Source organism: Bombus impatiens, unplaced genomic scaffold (assembly GCF_000188095.3).
Source record: "Bombus impatiens unplaced genomic scaffold, BIMP_2.2 scf_0279, whole genome shotgun sequence".
Lineage (NCBI taxonomy): Eukaryota > Metazoa > Arthropoda > Insecta > Hymenoptera > Apidae > Bombus > Bombus impatiens.
The window spans coordinates 46,521-55,936 of record NT_176698.1 but is presented as its reverse complement, the minus strand read 5'-3'; the positions used below and the strand labels follow the sequence as shown (position 1 = coordinate 55,936).

At 38.9% G+C, this 9,416-nt stretch overlaps 1 long non-coding RNA gene across 1 annotated transcript in view; it reads left to right on the top strand.

Annotated features, from left to right (window-relative positions):
* Positions 1-5,461, top strand: part of LOC117151556 — a 16,314-nt gene extending 10,853 nt beyond the window's left edge. Inside the window, exon 3 of the long non-coding RNA XR_004461578.1 lies at positions 4,348-5,461. This is a non-coding gene — a long non-coding RNA (uncharacterized LOC117151556). The remainder of the gene's footprint in view (positions 1-4,347) is intronic.
* Positions 5,462-9,416: the final 3,955 nt, after the last annotated feature.

Sequence of the window (9,416 nt, the reverse complement as noted above, 5' to 3'; positions counted from 1 at the left end):
GGGCAAAATTATTTCGTGGAGAAATATTTAGCCAGAGGATAGACGCCGATGCATATAGCCGCGTCGATGAAAACTTTATTGGGCAAATTGAAAGTTCGAATACGAAACGTGAAATATGGTAATTAGACGGAAGTGCGGCATTGCAACGTTTTATCGGTTGACTCTCGAGAGCGGAAACCGGAATTTGTTTACCACGGGAACACGAAACAGGATAATTTCCCGTTCAAAACCTGTAATCAGAAATTAATAGGAGAAGAGGAAGCGGGAGGAGACCGGGGAAAGCGAACGTTAGCCCCTATTATTCGTGTTTCCAATTTTTCATTCTCTATAATTTATATGTTTTACAACTGTATTCTGTCCTTTCCTTACGTTGGCAATTCTTTTGTAGTATTAGAAGTTACATCTTCGTACGTTAACCGCCGATATCGTTGACGGTTCAAGCGAATATTCATTTTCGAATTTCTTCAACAGAAATTTTGTTTCTATGGAAAAACGTTTCAATCGTTCGGGTAAGCATCTGAAAATTATTTTAGATTTTTTGGAGATTTAGAACGACGAAGAAATTAGACTTGCATATGAACGATTTGATTTATCCGCGGAAGCTTAATTATTTAAACTGCCATTTAATGATATCGCGTATTAACCATCGTTGTATTCAGTGCGATTGTAACGTCAATTCATATTAGAGGCCGCCATGTGTGTGCAGGACTTCACCGCGTACCCTCAAGTACCCCAGGGACCCACCATAAACTTAAACTTTTAGTTTATTATTTTTGTAAGTGTTTTTTGTAAGCTGGGTTTTCCCATAAACAATATCACCTACTAGCCACGTTGGTAGGAGGCTTCCTCCTCCTATCTTCGTTTATTAACGTGGCCTATAACCAATTGGCATCGTGGATCGTTACCCTCGCTTTTCCTAACGAAAGGTGCGAACAGCGAATCCGCGTTGTTCTTAAAGAGGGCACACCCACACCGAGCTTTCCTCCGTAATAAGACGAGAACACCTAGACAGAAAAACACTAAACGTACGAGTAGTGAACATGTCTCCGATCAGTCTCGATTATTGTAAACCTGTGCTGTGTTAGTAAATAAAGTCGGTTAGAAAATAAAGATAGTAGTTGCGTTACGACTCAACCTTCTTGTTGTATCATCTAACCCTCGACTTCACGTGACACGATCATCGCGAAGGATTTGATCGTCGAGAATGGCAGAGAAATTTCCAACAGTTTTATCGCAGATCAATTAAGTGGAGATTAACTTGTCGAACGAAAAATTAGAACGTGTGTTTGGATTACGAACATATTTGAATGTAAGGAGTAGCAACAAAACTGAAGCTAAAGATATGTACATTCTAAAACGTAAACGTTCCTTCCAAGAACGTGCAAACACTCGTGAATAACAATGTAGCAGGTCCGAACGGCAACCATATGTCGTCTCACGCATAATACAAAACCGTCCCCGGAGAGCTGGTACTCCGTCTTGACCTAATTCGTTCCGTCTGGGTAACTGACCTAGCCTAACCGCTGCTTGCTTCCCTTTTCTACCGTCTTCCACAAACCCTTCATCCTTCGTCAAAGGCGGAAATCGATCCAGCAAGTATTTCTTTAAACCCTCACGCTTTGAATCCGGAATATTCCTTACAAAGTTTCGTTGTTATACGTTGTGTATATTTTATTGATCTATTGACAGTATTTCTATTGACGCGCTGAAAATGATTTTATTGATATCCATGATATTTTACAAGTAAAAATTAAATCCTTCCTTCTAAGACTAAAATCACATAAACGTTTCTAATTCGTCCTGCAAACTGTGTAAATGAAGATTATGAAGCGTGCGAAGGTTTTACAGTCGACGTATCAAATTGATTTTATGATTTCTTTGCAACAAGAATATATATAGTAAAAATCTTGCGATATAAAGAAGAAACGAGAGCCGAAATCTTCTTCGAACCGCGAAAGGGTCGCAATAATTTTTCCTATTGTAATAATATGTGGTTATAATAATAAATGACCAGATAACTCGAAGTTGAAAACCGTCAAGTATATTTTTAAATAATAAATAAATAAATACGGAGAATGTTCGCTAAGACGCTCGGTACTAACGGATTCGCTAAAGGCAGTGTATAAATCGCTAATAAGATCGCTCGAGACTGATAAAAACTAGTCACCTTACGATCGCGTTCGTTTATTTATACTGGTCGGGGAAGAGTCGGAAAATTCAAATTCGTCCTCGTTTGACGGTTGCACGTAGCGGCGACATTGTTTTGTCCGGAGTTTATTCAATATCACGTTATGTGTATTCTAACGATATCGATACTCCGAGGCAAAACAACAAGATTCGAATTGTCCTCTAGCTCATGTGCCGCTACAAACATATAAATAATTCCTGTACATCGCGAAAACCAATTTTAACCAATCAGTCACCGTTGCGGAGTCGACAATAACCGTTTTAACGTGGCGCGAAGTCCCAAGCATAGCCAGTGACCGTACCCCACGCGAAGACAGACCACAATTCCAGCAGCCGTGATAGAAAGCCTGTCAGAAAAACGAGGAAAAGGAAACGCTGGGTTTGATTGTACGAACTCGAACGAGACACGAATAACAGCGTATGGATGCAAAGCGTATAATTCGATTCGATAATCACATCAATTCGAAAGTAGGACGAAGAATCGAGCGTGTCAATTCACTGGAGGAGGCTCGAACTAGCGTCTAACCGGTGCGGAGCTACAACGATTTTCACACGATCTACAAACCGTGTTGTATGCGCGTACACGCGTACGCGCGATCGTTTACCCGCTTCGAAACGCGTTCCCCGTTAAAATTATGCGCTTACACGCTTCCGGTTCGAATTGAACGTCGTGTGGAGTTCGAGGGCGAGGAGCGAAGCTAGAAATAAACGGAAAGGGGTGTGAGGTTAGTGCTCGGGGTAGAGGCGAACGATAGAACCGAGAATTATGAAAAATGGGAGACGAGGAGGTAAAATGACATAGGAGAAACGAAAGAATCGTGAACTGGAAAATATAGAGAAGAAAGAGAGGAAAATAGAAGGGAATACAATAAGGATTGGCTAATAGTGTCATAAATGTTTAAAGCTACTTAAAACGTAATTGGAGTTAAACAACTGTTACTTGACTTACACTGGTCGATTCGAATAAAATTTCTAATTATTTAATGTTAAACTGGAATTTTCTTCCAGACGACGACGCGATTTGAAGTAATTGCAAAGGTAACAATTTTAAGGATAACGATATTGAATTAAAGCAATTGAAGCAATTAGAGTAAAAGGAATGATGGGATTGAACACTCGTACCAAACTAAATAATTAAAATCGCGTGAGGAATAACAATGAAGACTTATGTCAAAGAGATAGTCAGGATAAATGTACGAAGATGACGTTTATGTATTATTTGCAGAAGCAGTGATCGAGGAGGAAATCTAAATATCTAATTACGTGTGAAAAACGATTTGAAAGACACCAGGGAGCTATCGAAGAGATAAATAAAAAATCGTTAAAAGTGTATAACGAGGGAATGGAAATTGTACGAAGTGAATGAAATTAAAGAAAAAGTAGCAACGTGATAGAGTAGGTGACACACGCGAGCGAAGAGAAGCCAAGCAGGAAGAGCACAAAGGAGACAAGGAAATGAAACGGTCTAGAGTGGAATAGAACTATATAGGGTGGGAGCAAGAGAGAGGAACGAACGTTTTCGCGACAATAGGCAGGATGTGCGAAGGGTTACCATTGCAAATCACAATGGTGACCGCAAAACGCGAATGACAGGTTGAATAGACTCGGCTAGAGCAACGTGCCTCGCCGCGAGCACTATTATTACCGGCATCTTTCTCTCCTTTATTCTGTCGGTTGTGTGGGAAAACGGCGAGGGGTGAGTTCTTTAATTCGTCGGAAGAAAATAAAATAGGAGAAGAAAAGAAGAAGAGAAAAAGGAGAAATCGGAAGACGAACCGCGTGCAATATCTCTATTCGCCTACGTAGAAAATTACCCTGAACGTTCGTAGGCGGAGAACTCGAGTGTTCGATGGTTATTCAACCTGTTTCGAGGGAAATGAAATTACCGTGATCGCACAAAGCGTACAACGATGCGGAAAACTCGACCGTTTTGTTCGACATAAACGTTTGTAAATTCCTTCATTTAGTCTCTTATAGCCGCCCCGCATTCTTTTCAGTTGCTCTTTTCTTTCCTTTCTAAATTTTTCCCTGGTATAACGCGTTTTACGCATAGCGAAATATATACTCGTATGTTACGAGGTGCATTGAGCACTACGTTTTATGATGCAGGTCACGACCGTGGGCTTTGATAACGAAGTTAGAAACGATATTTCGATGCAGGAATCGGGATATTAAAAATATCGGTTGGCGAGGGATTATTAACGCGAGAATCATTCTACTTACTCGAACTATCAAGAATCAGAGACGCGAAGTCGACTTGAAATCGATGCAATATCATAGGATCTAAGAGCCGATGTCTACTAAGACAGATTTCGATGTATTAATTGTTAAACGATTCCCTAGATAGGAAGGTGTTCGTTTTGCCTAGTTGCATAATTGGTTAAAAACCTTTTTATTTATCAAAACGAGGACAAGATTTTAGAATGTAAAAGTTCGAAGTCCTAAATACCGTAGTAAGATTACCAAACGTATTTTATACATGTTCATAGACAGATTATTATGGCATATTTATCGCGACATTAAGTAACACAGACTCGTAGACAATGCGGAGGTTTACGCAAGATCATCGACTTTCGGTATAAATTACCGCGACATTTAGCTGGAATACTTCTGATGCATGCGATACATAATATCCTCTAATGTTCCACTGAGCGGTAACATCGCACCCCCAAGCGACAGTGAAATATGAGCACGCCTCTTTCTACGTGCTCACACACGACAGTGCTCTCGAAATACACAAGAGAAAGCTCAGGTGCGGCGACGCTTAATTTGAAACGTTTTCCCGGCGAAATTCGACGCTAATCACCGACTAAAAGTCCGAACGTCAGTCGGGAAAATCCTTTGTACCGTTTATTAACGCAGCGCCAGCTAATTGCACGGTGATTCTGCACTGATAAACCATTCTACTATGACTGCTGAAGATTAAATACCGTAGAATCCTTACAAGACGACTCGAAGAACGTTACCATGCGAGCAAAGTAAACGAAAATAAATCGTGTTGCACGATCTTCGAGTAGAAAACGTTGCTCCAAGTTCTTTCTTGATGTTCAAATAAATAATCATCTCTCTTTTACTGTTATAAGTTGTATTAACGATAAGCCTGGTTTTAGAACATGTCATTCATCATTATGCTAACTGTTCTCTCCAAGCTTAAATCTTATATCATCGACTAATCGCTTCTATCATCTTCCTGTACCACAAGTTTCACGTATGATACATTGAACTTGGAATAAGCCGCAGGACTTGCGATTAGTAACATTCAATGTACTTTAAATTGAAATAAATATTTTCCTAACACCTCACATCTGTCATTCTTAATGAAATACCTTATTGGAACACACGCGTGATAGATCTACAGAATTTCAGGCATATTCTTATCAATTTTAAAATATAAATAGCTAATAAACAGAACCTCGAACACGTTTTATAATCTTCGCCTTTGTTCTATAATACCTTGTCTTATACAGATATCCCTTAAATTATCTTGTTTATTCGTTGCTGGACATCTCGCCCGAATTTCAACACCTATTTATTTCCTATATTTTATAAATCGTTACTGCTTCGCAAATATCACGGCGATGTAAAACGAAAGAAGAACACGAGAAGGAGAAACGAAAACAACCGTCGGTTCCTAAACTTTCTAAGTCTCCGCTAACAAATATTCGCTAAAGATTCGAATCATCGAGCAAAAAAGGAACGGAGCACGACGCTCGACGAGCAAATGAAGTTGCTGCTCGCAACAACAATAATCACGCGGCGGTAATAAAGCGTTCTGTCGCGATAGCAGGTTCCGAGTAACTCAACCGATTCGACGAAAGGAAATTCCGCCGCGCGGAAGGTCGAATCGTCTGGTGCTGCGTGCACGAAGGTAAGCGACGACGAAAACGGATACGATAATACCTGGTCGCACGCCATCCGCTTCAACGGGGCACTATACCGTTGCCAGCGTACGTAGGCTGCACGGGAAAATAGTAAAATCTGACCTTAAAATATTCCGTGTACCGGCAGGTACTTCGCTTGATTACCCAACAACACGTGCCACGAGATATAACAGCGTCTCTATTTGTCAGCCAGACGCAATATAATGCCTGGAAATCGCCTCGTCGTTAATTCACTGTCCGCCATCACGATAATACGTTGCTTATGTACCACGTCGACGCGATATCCAACCAAGTTACCCCACCGGTTCAAAATTGTTCTCTTCCATTTCACGCTGCAAACGCTGCCGGCTTGGTATACGACCTTTGATTAAACATCCTGATAACGCGTTTCGTGATTTTCGGCACTGGTCATCAACAATCTGCACGTTCATCCATAGTTTTCAAGGAAGTTTGGTATGATAGTTCGTAGTTTCAACTGTTACGATGGACTGTTTAGAAAGTTCATAATGAAATTTTACTCTGTACAACGCTGTTTCATTAGAACATTACGCATTCGTTTGTATTTGAATCTTTTCAATTTTCTTCTATCTACTTCGTCGTATTATTGTATTTTATTGCCACGAAGACCATCTATTTCGAATAATTATTAGCTCTGTCAAATTTAAGTAGAATATTGTAATCGATTTTTCTATTTTCTTTTCTTATAAGCGGAAGAAGCCTCGAGGATAATGCAGTTTCGTAAAAGTAATTTTTATTGCATAATGTGCACAGTGTTTTTGTCTGATTCTTCTGCTATCTATCGAGTAGCTTCGCGAACGCTTGTCCGAACAATTATTAATCGGTTTTAACGTTGCGATCGTTCAAGTACTTTTTACTCGCCTCTACATTATTCATATCTCTTGAGCAAAAAATATTTTGTGAATAATTATCCTCCAAGTTGTTACAGACCCGATATGTTGCGTAAACCGATTAGAAGAATATTTTCTCAAAGAATATCGGTAATTCCGACGTCCAAAATGTCGTATATCATTGACATTGGCCCTCTGAATTGTTTGTTAATGTGCGCGTGTAGAAGATACAAACAGCTAAGAAATTTCTTTCTGCGGAGAGAATCTCAGACATACGCGAAGAACATAACTTTCGAGTTACAGCGTGTTTTGCTTCTGAGTGACATCGTCGCGCTGCAAATACTTTACGCAAATTTTAACTACGCTTGGTCCGAATGTATAATTTCGCGTTCATTTCGTACATAGTACGACATTACTCGGTGCGATAATAGCGATATATCTAGCATGAGTAATAACTCAGGATTAAAAGCGATTACAGCTATGATGGTGACTAATCGATGGGTGGCTGAAAACTGATCATTAACCTCCCCGTTCCGAACAGATGATTCTGCGACTAGACAGTACCGATGATTTACATCTAGCTTTTACTTCGCATCTAAATACTCCGCTTTTCGTTCGCTCGTTTTCAACTATAAACTTCAAACAGATTCTCCGTTCCCCTTTCATTTCCCACTACCAGTCGATAGAATCTGTCGTTACCAGGAAAAATTTGAAGAAAAGAGAGAAATGAAGTAACAATATACAATATAATGTACAGTGGCTCGTGAAAGTATTCGAATATTTGCTATGTAAAACTTTTACGAATAGAGTATGCGTGTTGTGTCATGCGTATGTATATATTTTTTTTATAATATATGTAACTATACGCGTATGTACCTGCCACCACGTAAAAGTAATTCGGACATTTTTGCTTATTTTTGATGAGATATATATACTAATTATTACGAACACACCGCTTTTGTCGAGATATTTGTAATTATCGAATTTTGCAGAGATGTTTCGTCTCGATTCTTAAATTTCTGAGTTATAATTTAGATTAAGGAAATTCCTCGAAATTGAGGGGAAAATTTCTGATGTTTGCATGCCTGGTGCAAGCAATGATTATTACTTATGAAGTTATTACAGTACGTATGTGTAATTAGTACTAAAATTGAAACTTATTATCGTAATATAATGAATAATTGACTGTTCAAATATCATTGTGATATAGCAGCAAGTATCTTGTAACTTCTATCTTCCAACTTGTTTCAAACTGTACCAACATAACTGTGCGACAATTGCGTTTCGTTACGAGACGAATGAAATTTCAGGTTATTTCGTATAACGCACGTAACAATACTAATAAAGTATTTTTATAACAAGCGCGTTCAAAAGCTACCGTGAGTCACTGTAGATACTTTCGCAAGATTCACTTATTGCTCTCCTCTAATTAATTATCGACCAGCCGCGCAGCCAGCGAGACGCAACCATAATTCTCCTTCCTGCAATCACTTTTACGACCATTCTTCTGTCTCCCCCGAAACAGAAATTCTTTTCTTCGAGCCAAGCGGACTAAACGCCTTCGCGAGACGTCCAAGATTTATCTGAACTACGCTCGCAACCAGGAAGCCTCGTACGACGAGCAATAATATCCGCTGGCTCTCCATTGAGCCGCGGGTTTGTCCAATTTCTTTTTACCGACCACGAAAGATATTTCCGGCCAACTATTTGGCCCGCTAGACTATCCGCACGCGATATTTACACAGAAAATACATGAACAAGCTTTCTAGGTAGTCCAACTACATTATATTTGTAAAAACGAACATGTCTTTGCTGTAATGATAACGATTCGCAATAATGATCTTTGGACTATCTATGTCTATTTCAACTTTATAGGCTTGACTCTGCTGTTGCATGTTAGTATCTGCAAGATGAGTTTATCTTATGCAAATTGTGGAAACCAGTCGTTAGTTTGATATAAATGCAACAACATTGTGACCTGTTAGAGGGAGTACAATACCGTGCAAAAGTTTCAAGTTACCTGTTGGTATTGTTACACTGAAAATTGTGTGATACATGTTACATGTAAGAACAGTTTTAATAATATTTAGATAATAAAAAAAAGATATAATATTACTAAATGGCGCAATTAAGTACAGGCTGAGTCTACATCCCGTAAATGGATAACGGAAAAAGATGTTACTTCACATTTTTAGTTTTATTTTAATGCCTACAAAAATTTCACATTAATAGTCCACCTTCTGTTCGAGAATTAGCCAATTTCACATAGACATACTTAACAAATTTTTATACTCTATCTTTGTGCAAAAAAAAGCGTGATATTTGACAAATTTTCCACGTATGTATCTTGCTCCTTATTCCATTGTATCTCAGTTACGGGACATTCAGTATACGTATAAGCAACATAGAAATCTACAAATCCCAAAAATATAAAATTCTAAAAATCTAAGAATTCAATACGAAACGAAACAACGTAGAATTGATTTAAAAATATGATAAA